A 27,072-nucleotide genomic window follows, 5' to 3' on the forward strand; every position below is an offset into this window, starting at 1 on the left:
GCTTTCAATAAATGAAATCTGAAAAAAAAACCAAACCACAATTGTCTTAGGAACAATTCCACATAAATCCATTCTAGAATCTCTTCCAGGCTCAGAATTCTATCAGTCTCCAGCTGTACAGTTAATTATAATCCCTGAATGTCAGAAGTAAAAGGATCTTAGAGATCATCTATTTAAACCTTTTTGTATTACAAACAGGAAAGTCAAGGTCCAGACCAAAAATTAAGTGCTTGGCTCAAAGTCCCTAGCAGGAGAGGGTGAATATCAAATTTTAAGTAATTAGAGTTATAGTTTTAAAAATATTTCCACTTACCACTTACTATAACTTTCATCTATAGAGCCTGACAAACATCAGTCAACTAAGGTGCAAATCACCAGTGCACTGTAAATAAATATTAATTATCATTACTTATTTAATAGGTATTAAGCACCCACAAGTACCAATAAAAACATACAAAATTACCTTTGCTTCACTGAAGTATAGATCTTTCTGGTTAACTCTGCCTTTTTCCTCTACCCCCAGCACTTATCTCTGTATAAATGAGCCTTGGTATCATCATGGTTGATAGTTTTGTTAGTATTGATCATCTATCCTGTATATTTCACTGCCCAATGGGACTACAGATGTCAGGAAAAACTCTGTGGCCTCACATTTAGATGTGGGTTTGCACCGCTCACCTGTAATTATGGGGCCTGGTTGTAGCTATGTAAATGGAGACAGTTAAGTAACGTTTGCCCATACATCATCCTCTTTAGGATTTCCATGTCCATTTAGGAAATTGGCTCTTTGTGGTGCACCAGGTCCATTGTGCTACTACAGTATTTAAAAATAACCTAAGGGGTTATTACTCAGCTGATGGTGGCCAGCTGTTCCTGCTCTCTATTGAGAAGAGAATTTCTTTAATAAGCCATTTGAAGGTGGCAAAAAGGACTTAGACAAAAACGGGCAAATCTCTTGACTGTGGAAGGACTAGCAGAAGTTGTAGAACTTCATCTCCAGAACTATAAATGCAGATCCATTTTTATCTCTCTGTGCTGCTGTACTTCCTAAGCAGCCTGTTGAGAGGCAGAGGGTGGACTTTGTTCCCTAGAGGGTTCCTTGAGCACAATGATCACATGACACATTATAATATCCTAGGAGATCCTGCATAAATCAAACTATGTTTTGAAAAGAATTTCCTTCCCCCTGCTTGCATGGAAGACAAATATGTCAACCACATCCTCCCCTGGATATGCTTCTTCCTTTTCTGAAGAAAAAGATCAAGAGGAGAGATGGTACTTTTCCACAAAAGAAAAGGGCCTCTCTATAGACTAAACAGAGTAGAAAAGAAGGTTACTTGGTATGTGAGGTCTCTCACGCAGGAGAAAGTGAAGACCTTGGGGCTGATATTGCTACTGAAGAACCCAGCTGAAACCCAGGGCTGGTGACCCTGCCTCATGCAATCCCGCTGTCTGGGGTATTGCAGAAAAAATTACAACAGAAATGAAGATTGGGTTTGATTCAAGGATTATAGTGGGTTAGAAATAAGCCTGTGTTTATGTTGCCTCCAAAAAGCTTAATAGCTGTAGAGCTTGAACTTTTGTGTTTGTTTAAAAAATGCCAGGGAACAACATTTTTTCATTTTCCTTCTGCAGTGACTGTTGGTTGCTTCAAATCCCTTCATGAATGTATTATGGAAAACTGGGACAGAGTTTTCCCCTTGTTAGCCAACTGCATGCCTGCTGAGGTTTTATGTTAGAAAATACAATTTTCTTTAAAGGAAATATACAGTAGAAACCTGAGCCATCAAGCCCAAGATCATGTAGCTTAGAAATGCATGTCTGTGCCTATTTTTTTTTTTTTTGGGTCAAACTCTTCTACCTTCTCAGTGATTTTATGCACATTGTAAGAAAAAGTGTATCAGTTTTACAGGTATAATTTTTTTAAAGATTTTTATTTATTTATTTGACAGAGATCACAAGTAGGCAGAAAAGCAGGTAGAGAGTGGGGGGAGGCGCAGGGGGAGGGGAGAAGGCTCCCTGCTGAGCAAAGAGCCTAATGCAGGATGCAGGGCTAGATCCCAGGATCCTGAGATCATGACCTGAGTAGAAGGCAGAGGTTTAACTCACTGAGCCACCCAGGCACCCCAACAGGTATAATATTTTATAGCATTTTACCTTTCTGTGGACCTGAAACAAACAAAAAAAATCTTTTATTAGGTCAATGTGAATTTTTATTTTTTGTACTCTTTTTTATGAATTGATGCCCAGAATATAGTGTTTGAAACAGAGTTTATTGAAATGAGCATTTTATATACCTGCCTCTGTTAACAACAACAACAAAATCTCTTATTGCATAAAGTGTGTTGAAAATACCCTCTAAGACTTCCAGTCCCATAAAATTTATAGAAGCTCTTAGTTTGACAACCAGTTTTTGGGGTTAGTACCAAAGTAGTATGTATTAATAAAGAAGCTCTCATGAAACAATACATCAGTAAGGGAATGTACATTGTTTATCTTTCATCCATTCGAACTCTTATTGAGAGAGGCATTGTTGCATTGTGGGAAGTACAAGGAGTTTGGAGTTGGACTGAGTTTCAAATCATATTGCGGTGCTCCATCTTGAGTTCCTAATCTATAAAATGTATCTACCTCATAAGGCTGTGGTATTAAATTTAACTGGTACAGAGTTCCAAGCTCACTACTGGCATCTAATTGGCCTTAGTCAATAGTAGTCATTGTTAGTATTTTCAAAGCTTTACTCTAAGGATCTAATCTGAAACCTATGCACAGTCCTTTCTGCATGAACTCAGTCTTGCAATGTGAGGAAGATAACCCATTAACACTTTCAAGTGTTCTTGATCATGTAAACGTTTTCAGTGATGGTTGTCAAGAAAAAAAAGCTCAGATATTTAAAAGCTGTTTTTATTTTTTTCTATATTGATTCCACCAACTGAAAATGCAAGTTTTTGTATTATAAGTCACATGTCTTCTGGCCAAGTATTTCAGGGAAGCAGGATTGTAACAGACAATCCTATTTCTCTATTTTGTGATGTTGTCATTTTTCTGATCTTTGGACAAGTTTATATAGTGATAACCACAAATAATAGTTCAGGAATTTTCATTTTTCTAGGAAGGAAGTGAACTTGCCATTGCCCTGTATTCTACAACCCATATGGTTAAAGAAAATCCTCCCTAGACAGGCTATTTTATCAACACAGAAATATGTGGACATTATCACAGTTGTCCCCACTTTATAGGATGATTGAGATTTAACAGAAATATTAGTTGTGCAGAAGGATTCACCCTTTGGGGCAAGAGTTTGCTGATATTGAGAATTTTTTCTTAATGTTTTAACCTTAATGTTGTATACATTACACATGACCTTTGCTATGTTTTCATACTTACCTTCAGGAAAATAGGTGGATTGGAAATTAGAAGAGAATACAATATGATTTTTTAAAAGAGTGCTTTCCATATTCTGGGCTTCCCTAAGACTTGTCCTAGAAATCATGATCTTTCTGCTAGAATGTAAGCTCTATGAAGGCAGATATCTTTGTCTAATTTATTTGCTATAGCGGTAGCTCCTGCCACATAACAGGATCTCAAAAATTGCTCATTGAATGGGTGAGTAATTATTTAGATCAGAATACAATTATATATTGTGTGCACATTATCAATAGTCTATGAAAGGACGAAACAACATTGCTTTGTTTATCTCTCGGTTTTTGGATATTTTCCTGCTATTACACATGAAGATTAACTGAAAGAGAGATCTAGATCCTTTTGGTGTGACCCCACTGCCCTCCTTCAGTTTATTTTTTAAAATTACATACTCTAAGTCTGATAAAACAGAACAAAATGTTGAAAAGCAAATTTAAGGATCCCAAAACCCCAGCTACCAATGGAATTGAAAAGGTTTATTTTTTTCTATGCTTCATCCTCTGTTTAAATCCCACAGATTAATTTTAATATTTGCTGAATACCCCATATACACCAAGCATTGTGCTGGACAGAAATTAGTCCCTATAATCTTAGGCAAAAAATCTTCTAAACATTTAACAATCAGAAATTGTCAGTTCTCCTTGGTGTCATTTCAATATTTGGTATTTCTTTGTGTGTTTATATGTGTGTTCAGAAAATGTATGTATGTGTAAAATATATATGTGTGTTTTCCACTAATTCTATTGTCTGAGAACTAAAAATGGCTGATTTTCATGTTTCTTTTAATAAAGTTTCAGTAAAGCTCCAAGTTTGGAGTGCCTTAGATATTGCAGTTTAGTTGTGTAGTGAAAAACATGCTTCCAACAGTCCAGAAGAAGCTGTTTCAGCAGCAACTTTTGGAGTCTTCATTTTTAGAGTCTTTTTTTCTGTTGGTATGCAGGACATTTGTATTCTTCTCACAACCTCATGTAATTCCTAGTCCTCCTCTTCTGTACCACCAAGCTGAGAAATGTTGGCAGTCCAGAATCGTTAGGGCGAGCTACACAGCTGCTATCATATCCCTTGCCTCTATAATTTCCCCTGATTGATATATTTGTGCTCAGAATGGATAATCCATCATTTGAAAAGGTTAATATAAAATGCTCAGAATGGCAGTTTTCTTTGTTTTTTGTTTAATTCTGTCTTCTCCCACTCTCCTTTATTTTGTTCTGTTCTTCAAGATTGGGCTTACTTATCCCTCTCTAAAGAGCAGAGTTGGAAATATTTGCCTGTTGCCCATCAAACACAATATGGTTGTAGTAGAAACAAAGGACATTCAGAATCAAGGATGACTGGGAGAGACAAGAAGACAAATCTCTAATGAATGAAGACTAAGAACATCAAAACAGAATGAGACCTTTTTCTGGTTGACTGGAATTTAAAGTCAAGAACTTAGAATACCTTCGAGCGTCTTTCTCGTCCACCATTGTGAAAATCTATCTCCATTTCTCACACATCTGTTGAAAACTTTGGCAAACTCTCTTGTATTAGGAACTCTGGAATGTGCTGGAGACAAAGAAAAGAAATAAATAGAATATGTTTCTACCTTTGAGGAAGGCAAATTAGTGGCAGAAATACGACATAAATAGATAATCATAATGCAATTATATAAATACAATGGTATTATAATTAAATATAAGAACATTGCCCCAAAAGTAATGAACTCTGCTTCCCAAAGTCAGGGAAATGACTGGAAAAGAGATGTTATTGAACTTGGCTTTAAAAAGGAGGGCTATAAATATCTACAGTACAATTGCTGGGTCATAGGGTAGCTCTATTTTTAATGTCTTGAGGAACCTCCATACTGTTTTCCAGAGTGGCTGCAGCAGCTTGCATTCCTACCAACAGTGTAAGAGGGTTCCCCTTTCTCTACATCCTCGCCAATGCCTGTAGTTTCATGTCCTGTTAATTTCTGCCATTCTAACTGGTATAAGGTGATATCTCATTGTGGTTTTGATTTGTATTTCCCTAATGGCTAGTGATGTTGAACATTTTTTCATGTCTGTTAGCCATTTGTATGTCTTCTTTGGAGAAGTGTCTGTTCATGTCTTCTGCCTATTTATTGAGTGGATTATTTGTTTTTTGGGGAGTTGAGTTTGAGAAGATCTTTATAGATCTTGGATACTAGCCCTTTATCCATAATGTCATTTGCAAATATCTTCTTTCATTTCCAAACATACAAATATAATGAAAAGAAGGGGCACATGTTCATAGCAACAATGTCCACAATAGTCAAACTTTGGTTGTTCATCAGGGGAATGGGTAAAGATGTGGTTCATATATTCAATGGAATATTATTCAACCATTAGAAAAGATGAATACCCGTCATTTGCATCAACATGGGTGGACCTGGAGGAGATTATGCTAAGTGAAATAAGTCAAGTAGAGAAAGACAATTATCATATGGTTTCACTCATATGTGGAATATAAGGAATAATGTGAGGACCACAAGGAAAATAAGGGAAAACTGAATGGGAAGAAATCAGAGAGGGAGGGAGGCAAACCATGAGAGACTCTGGACTCTGGACCAAACTGAGGGTTACAGAGGAGAGGGCATGAAGGATGGTAACAGGGTGATGGGTATTAAGGAGGGTATGTGTGGTGATGAGCACTGGGTGTTACAGGCACCTAATGTATTGTTGAACACTACATCAAAAACTAATGATGTATTATATGTTGGGTAATTGAATACAATAAAAAATAAAATAAAAGTAAATAAATAAAAAGAAAAAGAAGGGAGAATGACATTGCAAGTAGAAACTGTTGTCTCAGACTAAGATAAGAACAGCTAGAGCATGAGTTGTGGGGGACAGGGAGGGGAGCAATGCTGAGAAGATGGAGTGAAGAGGCATTGTACTGCAAAGGCATTTTGACTTAACTGTAAAATCAAGGGTTTTGGAGCAGGCATCAATTTTGCATTTTCTAGAAACAGCTCTAAAAGTGGAAGGAGAAGAAGATATGGGAGGAATGAGGAACTGCCAGGAAGCAGGTGTTAGAGGAGTGATTCTTTACCTTCTTTCCAACATTGCCATTCATTCAATTCATTCATTCACAGTTTATCAATCTCTGTTATTTGAGTCTTATTGTAGAAAGTAGGACTGTCAAATTTAATGCCTAAGCCTATCATGAAAGCATTATTTGTCTTCTCTAAAATTCAAATCTTAAGGTAACATGTATGCCTATGAAGAACCATTTATAGCTATCAGTCAATTATTCTTAGATAGCAATCCATGGAAGGAGATCACACAAATCCTGTTTTTCTACCTCATGGCTCCCTGAGGTAGTATCCGATGTCCTCTAGGATAATTGGAAAATTATTTTCAGATTCTTCCCCAAAGTTTCTCAAAGATTACAAGAGACCTGCTGCAGGTTTAAATCATTCTCGCCCTCCATCTGCTCTCTCCTCTCCGCCCTCTCTCATCTCCTATGACTTCTTTGTCCTTTTACGGATCCTGGAGGTTCTCCAGCTTTCTGGTTTGTATTCCATTGGGAGTTTCTGATTGTGCTGAGCATTAAGGTTTGGAGACATGCAGCATCCACGGGCTAAAAAATGTTCTTCCCATGTACCTTTTTTCTGTCTTCATATTTGTTAGCCAGAAAATGAAACAGATAATAGTCAAGTTTTCACTAGAGAGTTCTAATCAGTGACTATTTCTCTATAAAATAAAAAAATGCTCCATATTTGCTATATTTCTTAATTTATGACAAGCTCTATAAAAGATTCATTGAAATTTTCCTGGGGTTGACTGCAATCAGAAGAAGGAGATTTCTACCTACCAAATATACCCAAAGGTCAACTTCACTATTCCTGGGCTCCTGAAAAGAGAAGACACCTCTCTTTCTGCCTCTGGTCCTTCCTTGGTCCCCTTCTCCATGTTTCTGATATCAAATCCTGAGCCAAATGAACCACTAAGTGATGCAGCCATTTTGTTGATGAAAATTTTCTGCATTGATTTTCTGGCTTCATATTATATTGTTTACTGTTCTACTTATTTATTTGTGTGCTTCTTTAATTTTTCTAAACTTAGGAAACATCGCAATCTTGTTTGCTGGGGAACCAAGTCCTAGTAAAAAGCTATAGAATGCAATTACACTAATTTACATCTTCTCTTCTTTTTAAATTGTTATTTTTGTTATCATCAAAATTATACACCAACATGATTATGAAAGTCAAATAATTCTATAATGCTTATAATGAAAACAGAAGTTCCCTGCCCCCAAAGCTTCCACAGACTCATTTTCATTCTCCGGAGGAAGCCACATTCACAGTTTTCATTTTCCTTCCTATTTCTGAATAACCTACTTATACTCTTATTTCTTTTTTTTTTTTCATTTTCAGATATTGTCTATTGATTTTCTGCTGTAGAAGATGAAGATTTAGGTCTCTAGGGTCTTTCTGCTCCCCTCCCACAAACAATTATCACATTTTTTTAAGCCCATTTTCAAGTTTATTATTATTGTATACATATTCATACTGAGCCATGTAGAATACTATTATTATGTATTTTTCATATAATTTTAATCATCTCATTTTTTATGGTGTAGTATTCCATATACTTATGACAAATTCATCACCAGACTGTCAGATGGGTAAAATCCTCTCCTAATACAGTTTTAATTTCTTCTTGGAAATTCTCCTCCTGGAGTAGTCAGCTCCCTTTTACAAGATTATTTTCTTGACTTTTTCTTCAATTCTTGATCTCAAATCTATATTCACCATCATCCGTTTCTCTCCTCTATATCGATTCTGTAGTTCATGGATTCATGGATTTGATTTTTTCATAGATTACCTCCTAGGTTTGGTGAAGCACATTCTTCAGGTGTTTCCTAAGAAATGAATGTAAAATTATATATATATATATATATATATATATATATATATATATATATATATATATAAAACTCCTCCTATGTTTGGGGTGCTTGGGTGGCTCAGTTGGTTAAGCATCTGCCTCTTGATTTCTGGTTCAGGTCAAGATCTCAGTGTCCTGAGAGTAAGCTCAGTGCTGGGTGTGGAGCCTGATTAAGATTCTTTCTCTCCCTCTCCCTCTGCTCCTCACCCAGCCCAGCACTCTGGCTCTCTCTCTCTTTTAAAACAAAGCACTCCTGTGTTTGAATATGCTTTACTCTCTGCTCAAATATTGTTGATATTTCATTGGAAATAGAACTTTAGGTCGGAAAACATCCCGAATCAAAATTTAAAGAAATGGCTCTTTCTTTCTAGCATCCATTGTTACTATGAGAAACCCTGTCATTCTTATTCCCAATCTATTTTGTTAGACCAGTTTTTCTCTGTAGAATGTTAGAGTTTTCTCTTTGTCAACAGTTATGAAATTCCCTCTTAATCTAGAAATACATGTTCTTCAGTCTGAGAAATGTATATATTTGATAAATTTTCCCCTCTTAATTTTCCAGAGCTCCTAATATTCATGATCTCATATTTTCTCTTTTATTCCACAGAGTCCTTTTAAAAAAAAAATCACATTTCTGGAGAGTTTCTTCAGCTTTATCTTGAAACTCTTCTATTGACAAACATATGACTAAGTGCCAGTGATGTGTGAAAACCTTACCCATGCCCTTAAAGAGAAGGAAGATGGCCTCCCCCCGCTTTCCTTTTGGTATATGGATGGAGCTTAGTAATTTTAAATTAAGAAGATGAGTGTAATACCCGGAAGATAGCAAAGCAATGAATTAGAACAAGCCTAAGTTTGTGGACAGTAGCACCATATCAGCTCAGTTTTTTACTTGAGGCAGAAATTGATTTCTCTCACTTAAGTCATACTAAGCTTTCCTAGGCTTAGTGTTTTTATGGTTTAATTTTTTTTTCTACCCTTTCAATTTTAACCTGTCTACATCTTTATAGTAAAAGTTAATTTCTCGGGGTGCCTGGGTGGCTCAGTGACCTCTGCCTTCGGCTCAGGTCATGATCTCAGGGTCCTGGGATCAAGCCCCGCATCAGGCTCTCTGCTCCACAGGGAGCCTGCTTCTCTCTGCCTGCCTCTCTGCCTTCTTGTGATCTCTGTCAAATAAATAAATAAAATCTTTTAAATTAAAAAAAAAGTTAATTTCTCATAGAAAGCAAATTGTTTGGTCTTGCTTTTACACTCTGTCTATCAATTGCCTTTGTATTGGAATTTAAAAATTAAATTGAAATTAGCAAATTGAAGAAAAATAGAGCTTTTGCGTCTATGTTAATACCAGATAAAGTGAATTTCAAGAGTTTTCCAGGTATTACTAGGGACAAAAGGAAATTTTATAATAATAAAAGATTAATTCACCAGAAAGAGTTAACAATAATAAATACATAAACAAAGCTTTAAAAATACATGAAGTAAAAATTGGCAGGACTTAACAAAACATAATCGGCTCTTTAATACCCCTCTTTCAGAAATTAATAGAACATGCAGACAAAAATCAGTAAATATTTAAACTTAAACATTATCATGCAAGTTGATACAATTCTTCTTAACTGTGCATGAAACATTCACCAGAACAGACCATATGCTGAGTCAGAAAACAAATCTCAGTAAATTTCAAAGGATTAAAATCATACACACTATGCTATCTAACCACAACTAGATATCAGTAACAAGAAGATATATAGAATATTTCCATCTGCTTGAAATTAAATCACTTACACCTAAATAATGTATAGATCAAAAGAATTTCAAAAAAAGCACATTTACCTGAATAATAATGAAATTACAACTTACCAAATTTGTGAGACATGAAATAATTCTTAGACATAAATTTATAGCTTTAAATGTTTATATTAGAAAAGAACAGTATATAATTCATTATCTAAGCTCTCACCTTAAGATGTAAGTAGAAAACAGATTAATTGTTCCCAAAAGTTAGGAGGGAGCAAGAAGCCAAAGAACATGTCTGTGTCTATAAAAGAGCAATGTGAGGGATCCTTATGGTAATGGAAATACTCAGTATTTTGACTATAAATGTGAATATCTGGGTTGCAAAATGGTACTGTACTCTTGCAAGATACTACATTGGGAGAAACTGAGTCAGGTAGAGGCATACCTTGAAAATAATGCAGGTTTGGTTCCAGACCACCACAATAAAGGGAGTATCACAATAAAGCAAATAAAATGAAGGTTTTGGTTTTCTAGTTCATATAAAAGTATGTTTACACAATACTGTAGTTTACACAATACTTTAGTCTAAGTGCAATAACATCATGTTCAAAGAATAATGTATGTACCTTAATTAAAAACAATAACAACAACAATAAACTTCAGGGATGCCTGGGTGGCTCAGTCAGTTAAATGCTTTCCTTTGGCTCAGGTCATGATCCCAGGGTCCAGGAAAAAAGCCCAGCATCAGCCTCCTTGCTCAGTGGGAAGCCTGCTTCTCCCTCTGCCTGCCACTTCCCCTGCTTATGCAAGCTCTCTCTTCCTCTGACAAATAAATAAATAAAATCTTTAAAATAATAAAATAAAACTTAGTTGCTGAAGAATACTAACCATCACCTGAGCTGTTAGCAAGTCACAATCACTGACACAGACTACCATAACAAATATAGTAATAATAAAAAAAGTTTGAAATACTGTAGGAATCACCAAAACCTGACAGAGGCATGAAATGAGCAAATGCTGTTGGAAAAAGGATGCCAAATGATTTGCTCAATATGTGGTTTCCACAAACTCTCAATTTGAAAAAAAAAAAAATAATGCACTGTCAGAAAAGTGTAGTAAAACAAAGTGCAGTATAAGGAGATATGTCTCTACTTGGACTTTCTCTACATACATTCTTATTACTGCATATCAATCTACAAATGTCTCAAAATAGAAGTTTAGTTTTTAAAAAAATCCTATGCAATACGTTTTTGACTTAGATCTCATTGCAGCTGTGTTTTGAATTCTAGGAATCAAAGTGTCTCTCCAAAAGGCACTAAGTTATACTGTGAGGTCTTTTTAAAATTCTTTTCTTTTTCACTGAGAAAAATGATACACATTCAGAAAAATGCATAAAACAAAATTATAATTGAATAATTATAATGTGGATCTCCATATATTAACACCCAGTTCAAGAAATAGACCTTTGACAGCACCCCAGAAACTGCCCATAGCCATTCTTTGGATACTCTTGCTTTGTTTCCTCTAGCAATGACCAATACCTTGACTTTTTATACACATATATCCCTTTTTTTCCTCATACATTTATCTTCTGTTATGTATCACTAAAGAATATAATTTTACTTAGACTGACTTGAAATTTATGAGTGGAATCTCATGTAGATGTATAATTTTTAGTCTTGATTTTATGTGGGTTAATATGTATGCAAGATTCATCTATATTATTTTATATCCTATAAGTTTATTTTTTAAGTTTATTGCTTAGAGGATTCCAGTTAACATAAAATACAACATTTTAATTCATTTTGCTGCAGATAGATCTTTAGGTTGTATTCCATCTGGGACTGGTTCAGAGTGTTGCTGTGAACACTGCACATATTTTTAACATGTTTGTATGCACTTCTATGAAGTATTTACCTGGTAGGACTGTTTGGTCTTAGGTTCCTTTACCTTCAACTTTGGTAAATAATGGTAAACTACTTTTGAATAGTTCTACACATGTATACTCTCTTAGTGGGAGAAATTCATTGATCCACATCCTCATCAGCACATGATAGTATCAGATTTTTATTTAACCTTTCTCAATCAGGTAGGCACATAGTGTACCTTTGGAACTCTGATTCACATACTGGGAAACTGGGAAGCACATACGGGTCTCTATGTTGCCTGATGGCTTGAATATTTCTTCATAAAGAACCCCTAACAGGTTGTTTATTCAGATCTTCCTTGGATAGTTTTGTCATGCTCTGTTTTTGAGTGGCATCTACTTTTAAATATTTTCTTTGCTTACATTCCTTTTAGTTAATGCATGTTTTATAGATGAATTGGTTGAAGGAAAAAGCAAAATATTTCATTAGAGGATGTAGTCCTGATTATTCACAATCCCTTCCCTTATGGCCATCCTTCAGCTTTGCCTCCAAAACATGGTATCCTGCATCTGAAAAACAGCACTTATGAGACTGGCTCAGAGTAGCAGTCCAAGCACAGCCATCTTTCCTGGGCTAGGAATTCCTCTACCATAGATAATGCAAGGAATGATAGGTCCCCCCCCCCGCAATATTTGAAAAATCTTCCTATGAAAGATTTTGTTAAGTGGAAATGGTGTAAAGCACTTCTACTAATTCATATGGAAAATTTTTGAGCATTCTCAGACCTCCCAAATTACCTCTCTTAGGCTTTTCTAATACTTCAGGGCACATTTCACTAATGAGTGTACAAAACAAGTCCAGATAAAACACAGATGCTCCTAGATACAGTTCAAGCTCTGGTGGCTTAATGCTGAGATGCTGTGTCTTTGGGATCTGAGGAGGACCTTGGTGGGGCCCCTGTTGCTGCTTGCTATGTGCTGCTTCTATAAAGGCTCACTTCAACACTAATGCTGAACACTATTTTCACTTTTCGTCTTTCTTTGTAAAAGCAAAAATCCTTTTCCCTCTTTGGACTTCTTTCCGTCAGTGAAACAGGCACAAGAGTAGGTCTTCTGTAAAAACTGAGCAATGTGAACTTTTGAAAAGTGAGGAATACCTGTACCTCTAAATTCTACTGTTTATGCTTTTATCTTTAGAAAGTTTGAGTTCAAAGAGACAATACAAGAAGTCAGCCACACAGTTAATTTGGCCTGGCAGGTATTAACTATCTGTAAACACTTGGAAGCAAGTTGTGCCTCATGGAAACTGCACAAAGCAGACCACTTGCCTGTCGAGTCTGAGTTAACTGCGTGGGCAATAACCCAGGACAAATTTAACCCTGAGCACAGGGTTCCTAAGGGTGAAAAATGAAACAAGCCATTTTGCTAGTTTCTAAAATTTTCTATTTTTGACCTTCAGATGTCCATTAACCCTTAATTCATAACAGAAGATGTTGATATGAGAGATAATAATTGCTTGGAAAGGCTGACTCCCCAAGGGCATCCTGTTAGTGATCAAATTGTCTATGCATAGTTCTACCTAGGAATGAAATCTCTTTTAGTGATTACCATTTTTCAATTTTATGTGTATGCATATTACAGTCATCATGTACTGTGGTAATTTTGGAAATTTACAGGAAGAATTATGTCACAGACAATATGGTTCATAAAAAGTCATAGTCACAAAAACCATGATTTTAAAAAAGCAATATGTTATTAATAATAATAACTTAGTTATACAATGCCCACTTTTCCTCTACACTATCATTCATGCTTGGCTATAAAACTGTTAATGACTATTAATAATACTAATATCCTTCCTTCCTGAAACCACAAAATGTAAGTTCTAATTCTTTAAACTGTTACTCCACATTACTCCATTACTCCACATTAAAATGTTACTCCAAATTACTCCACCAGTCTTAAAAACTTTGATTTATTTCTTTCTTTTCCACATCATGTCCACTCCATAACCTCCTGCTCACATCTTTAACCACTCAACTACGTCAAAGATATTTGTGTCTCTTCAAGTTAGAAAGGTGAAAGCAGAAATGATGAGGCATTTCTCTTTGGTTTTTGAGGAAAAGCTGTCTTTGTCTACAGAGGTTTATGAAGACACCCAACTATGACCGAACTTAATGACAAAAACATCTGTAAAATTGATCTTTCTCAGTCAACTAAAACTTTCGATGGTTAACCTGAATATAAAAAGTTGCAATGGGAAGCATGTAAGCATTTATTTGGCGTCTAAGAATGGCAATTTTGGAAGCAAAGATTCATGTAGAAACCCAAATAGTGTCTTACTGGTAGGGTGAAAGCAAGAAGTTTTAATAAGGAAGAGAAAGGGGCAATTGCATGAGTTGACGAAAAGAAAAAAAGAGTTTTCTGTGGGTACTTACAAGCTAGGCTACTCTGGTTTCTACATGGATTGACTACTGACTGTATCTTCAGAAAATCCACAACCATGTCTTATGATCATGATATCCATTCTCCCTCTGGTGTCTGCTTAAAACAATGGCCATTTTGCCCAATCCAAAGTTTAGGTCAGTTCAAATGAAGATTGATAAGGGAGTATCTCTGCAGTGGCTTCTCCAGCTCTACTTTAAAATGGCTTCAGTCATGCCGTTTTTTCACACAATTAAGAAAAAACACCCCGTGTTAAAGTAGCATACGCATACAGTTTAGGATTGAGACGAGGTAAACCCTCTTCCTGACGCTAAGAAATCGCGCAGGGAAGCAGCATCATGATACTTAGCCAGCCTAATTTGGGGAGGTTACCTAAGCTTGATTCAGTTTTATTGCTGGTTTCACTTCTGTAAATACTTCAGTAATCCTTTAATTGTCCAGTGGTTTTATTTTATTTTTGAAAGCTTTATAGTTTCCCTTTAAAATGATTTTCATGATGTTGATGTACACCGAAAATCATCTGAACACTACATAATATTCTGGGATACATAAAAATGATGATGACATATTTCAGCTTATTTTTTTAGAAGTGAGGAGGTTTTTCTAAGCTAGAATATAAATGGCGGAGTTTATATATAAAAAATGTCTAAATGTGTTTTTTAATGAGGCATTTCTGTATTTCCCATGGCAATTTGAGATAATCACTGTGTACAATCTTTTAAAACAATTTTCCACATTTATTTTTAATTAAACTTGAGTAGGTTGCAAAATCTCTCAATTTACCTTCAAATGAACACTATTGAATTCATGTCTATATCCCCTCCCCCACTATCTCGGGCAGAGCAACAAGATGAGCAACATTCTCATTAGTTTTAAATATGGATTTGTGGACAGTTTACTTCTGGTACAATAAAAGTTATCAATATTTACTTCTGGAGTTCTGTGATAAAGTATTATTTTAAGGATTGCCCTTGAGTAACATATAGCATGTGATTTTTTTCCCCTTCTGTAAAATCAGAATTTTAGGTATTCTACAGAAATCACAGATTTTATTGTGACATTCTAGTCACCATCATATTTATTCCTCAAATGTATAACATAGTCTAACTTTCGTTGAATGAACCTGATAATGTTTTCTATTGATGTCCAGAATGGGAGGGAGAGCGGTCTCTTCATTAGGCATCTGACCATTTTTATGTAATGGAATAAATAAGGGGAAAGGTTGCTGTTAATCATGTTTATGCTTCACAACATCTTTGTGAAGTGGAAGTAAAAACTCATTTCACAGGTGAATTAAATGGTATAGAGAAAATTGGAAGTTGATGCCAATAGTTTGAAAACAGAAGTCTGAGGAGATGAGTTTTGACCAGGAACCATCCCCGTGGTCTCAGTGCTCCAGATGGAAACTCCTCCTGTTTCTCCCTAGTCATTACTGCCTCAATTAACTTAACCCTTTCAGACTAAATTCTGTGTATTTCTGTAGGCTCTCTAATGCTTCAGAAGAAAAATTTAGGCAGAAAGCACAGCTCTGGAATTTGCAGCCCACCGCACAGCCCATAGACTATCATTGGCCCTCCCCATGCCTGATAAAACAAAAGGTAACAAATCAACCTTTGCCTCATAGGGATTGATGTATAACAAAGGGCAGAGAAGAATTGATGTGACTGACCAGGAACTGCCCTTTGTGCTCTTGGACATGAACTGAGATAATTAATCAATTTTCCTACATAACAACAAGGGCTCCAGTTAGTACTCAAAGTCTTTTTATCCAAAGCCCTCCAAATGTACCACTCCAAGGGAAAGGCTCATACTGTTTCCTTATTATCACTCCTGTTCCGAGCAGAGCTGAGTCATGATCAAAGAGAAAGCAGGTTGCTGATTAATCTAAATCAACTGTCATCCAACAGATTCATGATATAAAATACTGCCTGAACTTTTAAAACATGAAACTGTAATTTTCATGTAATTGATTTTTGACCTTGAACCACATAATTCAATTGTAATTTTAACCTAAGTTAAAACTAAATGGAGCTCTCAGGTGACTATGAACCAGCAAAGAAGACACTGCAGGGAAGGAGGAACTTGATTTAACGCAGGTTAACTTTTATCAACCTTAGCCATTACTCTAATAATATGTTTCCTGCTTCTAGCAAAATGTCTGCAACTAGCCTAATTAAAAAAAAAAAAAAAAAAAAAAAAAACAAAAAAAAAAAACAAGTCTTTGTGGATTAGAACTAAAACAGATCATGTAGTCACCTGGTCCAATCCTTAAATCTGTCAGATGAAAAGACCTAGGCCCAGAGTTTTGTGCAACGGGCTCCAAGTTACATAGCTAATAAATGACAGAAATAGTATTGAAACGAAGGCAGCCACTTTCTTTTACAAGAACAAAAAGTAAAACCCACAGATTTTCAGCCCTTTTTTCAAACCTGTGGGCTGGTTGGAAGGATTAGAACTGTCACCTCTAGGCTGACACTACTGTACTGTGGGCTCAAGGCAGGAGTACATATGGAAGTTATGTGTCATATACTGAAGGATTTAAAAAGTTATTAATCAAGTTCACAAACTGTTAAATAAAATGTGTTTTATACATCTATTTTGACAAACATACCTCATCATGATCTGAAAGGTGTGACTCTAATTTTTAGTTCTTAGACTTTTCAGCGTTCAGGAGGAAAGTCAACCCCTGGCATCCAGCTCCTGGCCTAAAATGTCTAATCATTATTTTTCTTTTTAATCCCTAGGTCATCCCACACCACTGTAGGCCTCAAAGGACTGCTTGTGGACACCCCAGTCTGTATGTCCAGGCATGAATGAGGTTCATCCATCCTCATATACCCTTGGCCAGCCCTAAAGCCTAGGGATGCAGTTGCTCACATAGTCTGTCTTTGGGCTCAAAGACCCAGGCAAACGGCCTGATCAGGCCAAGGAAGCTGGCTAGTAGCTGTATTCATTCCGTTGCTAGGAATTCAAAACCCTAAATAACCAGAATATGGTTTTGTGATGATGGGTATGTGTGGTGAGTGTTGGTTCTGACTGGGCCCATCCTCTTGACACTGCAGACTACTTGTCATAGTGGTGTGCAGACAGAGGAAGGCCTGAGCGGGGGCTTGTAAAATGTTGTGGCCTAAAGCAGGGACCTCTCATGCCCAGGTCTGCATATGCAGAAAGAGAAGAAGTGGTCTCTTCACCCTTTAGTCTTGTGTTTTTCTCTCTTTCCCTGGATAGCCCTCTGGGATATATAATTCTTCAAAAATGTTTATTGTCCTTCAAAAAGAGAATTTAGAACATCTTAACTCCTCATCCCATTTTCTATTTTAATCAAAATGCATAGATCAACAATGTTGGGTTAATAATAGTTCTCTAACTATTCTCAGAACAAAATTTATTTCAGTTGCTGACAATTTTCCTTAAATCCCAATTATATATACTATTTTCAATGAACACAATTTCTTTTTATTAGACTTTTATGAGAAAAGTATGCTGATTTCAGACTTTAAATAGAGGGATTTATAAAACTTGGAAGTGTTTTGGGAATATTTATTAAATAATTTCAACATAAAGTATATGGCGAAAGGTTAAAAGAAGTAGTACTTATTTTATCTTACAGATGACAGAACTAAGGAATAAATTAATAATTTTCTTCAAGTTTATAATTGATACCAAATGAAGGAAGAGGACTAATTTTCTTTCTGGTTTCAATTGTGGGTAGTGCCAAAAATTTGAAAAGTAAAAATTGAATTGAATAAATGATCTAAATTTTTCTCACAGTATAAACATTTGTTACAGACATCACCCACATAGCCACACATACCCACACACATGCACACATCTCAATAACTTAATCTGTTACTCTTTATCTGAATATCTCATGGTATGTAGCTCTATCTTTTTTTAGATACCATTTCTTTAAACCATCTCATTTCCTCGTTACCTAGAAATGATTTAGGTAGACAAATAGTAAGGTTCTTTTAAAGGCATCTTCCACATTTCTTCCTTAACTGTATGATACACTATGGAGTAAATACTGCTATCTCAATTTCATATATGAAAAAAATTGCATAAGCCACAGAACAACCATGTGGGAGAGCTAGGACTCAAACCAACATATGAGTATATGCCTAATGCCCCTTTGACTACATGATGTGTCTCCTAAATAGGAATAACTTATAAGTGACTGAGCACCAATGATTAGAAGTAGCAATAAATGGGCAAGAAAGGGCAAATCTCCCATGTAGAAGATTTCTAAATAATTTATGTAGATAGATTGCTTCCAGTGAAGGGACTCCCACTCCATAAGAGTGAGCTTCCAGAGATTACAATATGAAGGGATTGGGTGTGTGTGGGGTAGTAATCTTACAGTGGAAAAACCTGACAAACAGGATAGGAAATTTTATTTATTCAGTCTGTAGATAATTCTTGTTACACATATTTACTTACAGATGCCTTTTAATAGCTCTATAACTTCATAAGTTGCAGTTTGTATACTTCCAATTTACAGGGAAAATAATGTCAATATTCTGATGGGGCCTGAAGGATTACTAAAACAAATAAGGCAACTTCTGCTTCTAGCCATGATGGAGTAACTGGTACCAGACATATGTTCCCACCATAAACAACTATAAAATTGGAAAACCTGTCTGAAACAACCTTTTTAAAAGATTAGATAATAAGAAGCCCAAGACTGTAATCCTTTAGAGAAGGAAACTATAGGAGTCAAGCCCCATATTTGTCTTAGCTTTTTGCTTAGAAATAATTTCTGGAGGAATTGTCCAAAGAAGCCAGGGTATGGTGAAGTTCAGAGTTCAGAGCTACTGAAGAGCCAGTCATGTGTGAGGCAGAGTACCAGAATGCAGGAAGCTGTGGAGAAGATGGTCCCAAACCACTTGGGCCTTCTCTGTGGGTCTTTGGCCAAAGTCTTGGCTGTGCATGCGTAAGTCCAGACAACCCAAGGCCTGGTAGAGAGTAGTTTGCATGAGGCTGAAAGCTGAATGGAGACAGCAGAGGTATAGAGAACAGAGGCTGGGTAGTGTACATCTACGAGTCATGGGTGTTCCAGTCCAGCCAGAGCAGAGTTGCCACTGAATTCCTTGGTCATTTATTTTAGACCAAGAAAGGCCCTTAAGAACAATAACTTTGAGTAAGAGCCAAGTTCTAGGGCTAAGGACAATTCTAATGAATCCCACCCAAGCAAGTAGCAAATCAAGACTGGGGGCTGTAAATGATCCAGCAGTCATCTTTAAAACAAACAAACTAACTAACAAACAAACAAAAACCCTTTTTTTAAAAGTTTAATTGAGATATAATTGACATTAATATTTTATGTTTATATTGATTGAGATATAATTGACATTAATTATGACAATAATATTTTAACATGATAATTTTATATGTGTATATATTGGAAAATGATTAGTACAATAAGTTTAGTTAGTACCCATCACCTCACACAGTCACACTGTTTTTCTTATGAAAAGAACTTTTAAGATCTACTCTCTTAGCAATTTTCAAATCAGGGACACAGTCTTGTTAACTATAGTTATAGGTACATATACATATACTGTGGTATACATAGCAGTAATTTAAGTGCCAGAACAAAATTTAACATTCTTTAAGAAAACAGCATAATCTAGACTCCCTATAAATGTATCTTCCATAATATTCTGGATAAAAAAATATATTACTATATATTCCCTTCCTCTATGAGTTTGACTATTTTAGATAATTCATATATGTGGCATCATGCCATATTTGTCCTGTGACTGACATTTCAGTTAGCATAGTGTCCCCTAGTTTCACCAACTTTGTCACAAATAGCAGGATTTCCTTCCTTTTTTAAGGCTGAATACTATTCCATTGTATGTATATGACACATTTTCTTTATCCATTCATCCAACAATGGACATTTAGGTTGGCCTGTGGGAATATGGGAAAATGGTGAATTGTTATTCAATGGGTATAAAGTTTCAGTTATTCAAGATGAGTAAGTTCTAGAGATCTGCTGTCCTAATAATAGATAGCAAACATTATTGTTCACTTTAAAATATGTTGCTGTTAACACACACACACACAGAACACAAAAGAACACAAGATTTAGTACTTTGATTAGGTGATGGTATCATAAGTGTACGTATATTTCCAAACGTATCAAGATGCATACACTAAATACATGTAAATTTTTGTATCACAGCTATAACAACAAAACTTTAAAAAAGAAAAAAATACTGTTATGCTAAAGGGGAGAAAAATGAAACTCACAATCAGGAAAAAGTCAATTCAAGTAGACTACAATGGTTCAAAAATGAACAGGTTAAGACTTTAATAAATATGTACAAGAACTTAAAGAAAAATGATGGATGTAATGAGTAAATAGGAAATTTCAGCAGAGAAATGGAACACATCTTTTAAAAAGCGAAAACAACTTTAAAATGTAATATCTAAAATGAAAATTTCAATGAATGGGATTAACTGATTAGAGGTGACAGAAGAAATAGTGAACTTGAAGGAAAATTAATAAAAATAATAAAACTTGAAAAACAAAGAGGAAAGAGAATGAAAAAGGAGGAAAAGAAAAGAGTCTTAAGGATCTGTGAGATGTCAAACTGTCAAGTGTGCACAGAGTTGGAGTCTCAAAGGGGAGGAGGGGGGACTGGTGGAAAAGTTTTTGAAAGAAATAATGCCTGAAAATTTCCCATATTTCATGAAAAACATAAATCTACAAATTCAAAAATTCAGTGAACCCCAAATAAGAAAATATTATAAAACCACACTTAAATATATCACAGTCCAACTTCTGAAAACTAACAATAAGGAGAAATATGTTGATAGGAGTGTGTTAGTTTTCTATTGCTGTTTAACAAATCACCACAAACATAGAGGCTTAAAACAGTACCCAATCAACATCTCACAGCTCTTTGGCTCAAAAACTTGTGTGGTCTCAACTGCATATTCTGTTCATGATCTCACAAGTTTGAAATCAAGGTATTGCTTGGACTGGGCTCTTATATGGAGCTCTGGAGAAGTGTGCATCCCAAGTTAATTCAGGTTATTGGCAGAATCCAGTTCTTTGTGGTTGTAGGTCTCTGGTCCTTGTTTCCTCTTGTGATGCTGAAGGCTCCTAAAAGTCACTTAAAGTCTCCTAAAAGTCACTTACAGTCCTTCTCCTTGGGTACTTTTCATTGTCAGTGCCAGAAATGACATATCAATTCCTTCTCACACTGCATTTCATGAACTTCCTCTTCCAACCCCAATTGGAGAAAACTCTCTACTTTTAAAGGGCTCCCATGCTTACAATAGGGCCATCCATATAATCTCCTTTTTACTAACTTAAAGCCAACTGATTAGCAATCTTAATTACATCTGTAAATCCATTTTTTCATATAATGTAATATGATCAGGGAATGATATATTCTCAAGAATTATAATCTTGGGTGGAGTAGGGGAGGATGTATTTTAGGATTCTATATACCACAAAGAGCCCCAGAGAAAAGAAAACAATTATGCCTTATTTCTTATTACAACTATGTGTAACAGTAGATTTGGACTAACACTTGAATGATAGAAAGGAAGAAAAGAAAGGAAAAATGACAAGCAGATTTCCCTATCCACTGATACATCCTTTGAAGATGAGGTAAAATAGAAGACATTTGCAAATGACTGAAAGCAGAGAGATTCATGAGACCTGCATTACAAGAAATGTTAAAGAAAGTTATTCAAGCTGAAGAAAATGATGCCAGCTTAAATTCACATTTGCAGGAGGGAAAAAAAATGCATTGAGAATGATAAATATAAAAACCTTTTTTTTCCTTTACATTTATTTCTTCAAAAAAACAACTGACTTTTTGGAATAGAAGCATGCAAGCTCCATAGCCCATGGGCCAAATCCAGCTTACACACTGTTTTTGTTTGGTCTGACACTTAAGAAAGCTTTGTATATTTTTAAAGGATTATGAAAACAAAAACAAGTATGAGCCACCACTACCAAGACCACCATCACCACCACCAACAACAGCATCACCAACAATTGACAGATATGTGGTCTTTAAAATCTAAAACATTTACTAGTTTGTTCTTAAAGAAAAATATTTGCTGATCTCTTTTTTAGAGCAATAAATGAATAAGATTTTTTATTGAATTTAAAATAAATGAAGTGGTAAAATATATGATATTAATAGCCTAAAGGATGGGAAAAAGTAAATGGAGTTCTATCTTGAAAGAGTCATACATTTTAAGTGAATGTTAGAATCACAATATTAGCTCTGGAAAATTGTAAGTATGCAGATTATAACCCAGAGCAGTCATGAAAAAATACAAAGTAATATAGCTCGAAAGCAAAAATATATATCTATATCAAAATGGAACACTAAATAATTTTTGACTAACAAAAAATAAATGCAGGATAAGAAAAAAAATAGAAAAGAAAAGAGATCAGCAACCTAGAAAACAAATAGGCATAACATTGATTTTATTAAATATAAATAGACTAAATAGTCCAATTAAAAAGAAAAGATTGTAGGACTGCATAAAAAACAAAATCAATTACATGCTATATATATAAGCGACATGCTTTAAATATGGAGAAATAAATAGGTTGAAAGTAAAAGGTTAGTGCCATAGGCTGAATTGTGTTTCTCCCCAAGAATATTTGTTAAAGCTCTCTTCCACCATGTGACTATACTGGAGAAAGTTTCTTTAAAGAGGTGATTAAGGTGAAATGAGATCACAATAATGGAACAGTGGTTGAATGAACTGCAGGTCCTTATAAAAAATGAAGGAGCACCAGAAACTCACTCATTGTCTTAAAAGGACATAACAAGCAGGTGGCATTTACAAGCCAGGAAGAGACATTTCACTACAAACCAATCCTGCTGGACCTTGATCTTGGACTTCCAGTCTCCAAAACTGAGAGAAACTGAATTTCAGTTGTTTAAATCACCTAATCTGTGATATTTTTTGTTATGGCAGCCTGAGCTAAGACTAAGCTTGATCTTGAGACTGAGAAAATTGAAAAAGGTATACAATACAGACAGTAAGAATAAGAAAGATGGTGTGTGTAGAGGGTAACAGGCATCCAGACAAAAAATGCTACTAGAAATAAAGAGAGGCATTTCAAAATGATAAAAGGATTACCTCCTCAGGAAGACATAAAATCATAAATGTGTATACACTAAATATAAAAGTTTCAAAATACATGAACAAAAACCTGACAAAACCTGATAAGTACACAATCATTGTTGGGAATTTCAACACCTCTCTTTCAATAATTGATGAAGCAGGTAGATAAAAATCAGCAAAGATACAGAAGATTTGAACCACCTTGACTTGATTACATGCACAAAGCACCACACCAACAACAAAAGAACAAAAGAACCCACATTATTTTTAAGTGTTCATGAAACATTCACTAAGATAGGTCATAAGCTGACTGAAAGAACTAGTTTGATTTAACTAAAGTGTTAAAATGAAAGAATATATTTTCTGACAAGAGTGAAATTAAATTACATATCAGTAATATTAATATTTCTAACAGGTCCCTACTATTTGAAAATTAACCACACACTTCTAAATAACAGGATTTAAAGCATATCTTTTCATAATATTGATAAACAATTTATCAATCCTCAGATAGACTTGGAAAAAGTTTCAACAAAATACACTATTCATTTCTTATTTTAAAAAATCCAAATAAATTCCCAGCAGGCTTTTTTTTCTTAATTAGAAGAAATTGAGATGCAACCTTACACCAGTTAGAATGGCTAAAATTAGCAAGACAGGAAACAACATGGGTTGGAGAGGATGTGGAGAAAGGGGAACCCTCTTACACTGTTGGGAATGCAAGTTGGTGCAGCCACTTTGAAAAACAGTGTGGAGATTCCTTAAGAAATTAAAAATAGAGCTTCCCTATGACCCTGCAATTGCACTCCTGGGTATTTACCCCAAAGATACAGATGTAGTGAAAAGAAGGGCCATCTGTACCCCAATGTTCATAGCAGCAATGGCCACAGTTGCCAAACTGTGGAAAGAACCAAGATGCCCTCCAACAGACAAATGGATAAGAAAGATGTAGTCCATATACACTATGGTGTATTATGCCTCCATCAGAAAGGATGAATACCAACTTTTGTAGCAACATGGATGGGACTGGAAGAGATTATGCTGAGTGAAATAAGTCAAGCAGAAAGAGTCAATTATCATATGGTTTCAGTTATATGTGGAGCATAAAAAATAACATGGAGGACATGAGGAGATGGAGAAGAGAAGGGAGTTGAGGGAAATTGGAAGGGGAGATGAACCATGAGAGACTATGGACTCTGAAAAACAATCTGAGGGTTCTGAAGGTGCTGGGGGTGGGAGGTTGGGGGAGCCAGGTGGTGGGTATTATGGAGGGCACGTATTGCATGGAGCACTGGGTGTGGTACAAAAACAATGAATTCTGTTAGGCTGAAAAGAAATAAATTAAAAAAATAAAAAATTAAAAAATCCAAATAAATTTCCAGCAGGCTTTTTTTCTTAATTAGAAGAAATTGATATGCCAGTTCTAAAATTTATATCAGAATGCAAAGATGCTAGCTAGAATAGTCAAGACAAAGTTGAAAAAGAATAGGAAAGTTGAAGGATTCAAACTATCATAATTATTCTAAAGCTATAGCAGTCAAGACGGGATCGTATTGATATACATGTGAGCTGACAGAGTAGTGTATTTGAAAAGATAGTTCTCTGAACAGAGATACAAAATTACACAATAAATTATCTCTCAAGGTGCCAGTAGGAAGAGAAAGATCTTTTTAATAGTGTTTAAAAAAAAATAGATGAATCATATGGAAAAACAAAACACAAATATCACCTCCCACCATCACCAAAAATTTATTCAAGAAGGTTTATAGGTGAAACACAAAATCTCTATCTATAAATATTCTGAAAAGAAAACATAGGCAAATGTCTTCACAGTATTGGAGTAGGCCAACATTTCTTAGGGAACATGAAGAAGCCAATAATCAAAGAAGAAAAAAATGGTAAGTTACACTTCATTTAAATGTAAAACTTCTACTCATCAAAAGACATTAAGATATTGAATAGAAAACTTACTAGGAGTACATATATAGAGCTGAGAAAGCACTTTTATCCAGATGTATAAAGAATTCTTATAAATAGAAAATAAAAAGAAAAATAACAAAATAAAGAAATGGGCAAAAGACCTAGACATATTCAAATGGTGAAAGTGTACACAAAAGATTCTCAGCATGATTAGAGAAATTCAAATGAAAAATCACATCTGTTAGAATCTCATTCTGTACACCAGTTCCAAAAGGGTAAAACCCAAAAGGGTAAAAATACCACGAAATGTTAAAATGTGGAGAAAATGGGCCTTCCATATATTGCTGTTAGAAATATTGGGAGGAGTCAAGATGGCGGAGAAGTAGCAAGCTGAGACTGCTTCAGCTAGCCGGAGATCAGCTAGATAGCTTATCTAAAGATTGCAAACACCTGAAAATCCATCGGCAGATCGAAGAGAAGAAGAACAGCAATTCTGGAAACAGAAAAACAACCACTTTCTGAAAGGTGTATTCTTTTTTTAAAAATTCTATTCTTTTCTTTTCTTTTTTTTTTTTTCTTTCTTCCTTTTTGAACCTCTTTTTATCCCCTTTCTCCCCACTCACGATTTTGGATCTCTTCTAATTTGGTTAAAGCATATTTTCCTGGGGTTGTTGCCACCCTTTTAGTATTTTACTTGCCCCTTCATTTACTCTTATCTGGACAAAATGACAAGACGTAAAAATTCAACACAAAAAAAGAACAAGAGGCAGTACCAAAGGCTAGGGACCTAATCAATACAGACATCGGTAATATGTCAGATCTAGAGTTCAGAATGACAATTCTCAAGGTTCTAGCCGGGCTCGAAAAAGGCATGGAAGATATTAGAGAAACCCTCTCGAGAGATATAAAAGGCCTTTCTGGAGAAATAAAAGAACTAAAATCTAACCAAGGTGAAATCAAAAAAGCTATTAATGAGGTGCAATCAAAAATGGAGGCTCTAACTGCTAGGATAAATGAGGCAGAAGAAAGAATTAGTGATATAGAAGACCAAATGACAGAGAATAAAGAAGCTGAGCAAAAGAGGGACAAACAGCTATTGGACCACGAGGGGAGAATTCGAGAGATAAGTGACACCATAAGACGAAACAACATTAGAATAATTGGGATTCCAGAAGAAGAAGAAAGTGAGAGGGGAGAAGAAGGTATACTGGAGAGAATTATTGGGGAGAATTTCCCCAATATGGCAAAGGGAACGAGCATCAAAATTCAGGAGGTTCAGAGAACGCCCCTCAAAATCAATAAGAATAGGCCGACACCCCGTCACCTAATAGTAAAATTTACAAGTCTCAGTGACAAAGAGAAAATCCTGAAAGCAGCCCGGGAAAAGAAGTCTGTAACATACAATGGTAAAAATATTAGATTGGCAGCTGACTTATCCACAGAGACCTGGCAGGCCAGAAAGAGCTGGCATGATATTTTCAGAGCACTAAACGAGAAAAACATGCAGCCAAGAATACTATATCCAGCTAGGCTATCATTGAAAATAGAAGGAGAGATTAAAAGCTTCCAGGACAAACAACAACTGAAAGAATTTGCAAATACCAAACCAGCTCTACAGGAAATATTGAAAGGGGTCCTCTAAGCAAAGAGAGAGCCTACAAGTGGTAGATCAAA

This window comes from Mustela lutreola, chromosome 1 (genome assembly GCF_030435805.1).
Source record: "Mustela lutreola isolate mMusLut2 chromosome 1, mMusLut2.pri, whole genome shotgun sequence".
NCBI lineage: Eukaryota > Metazoa > Chordata > Mammalia > Carnivora > Mustelidae > Mustela > Mustela lutreola.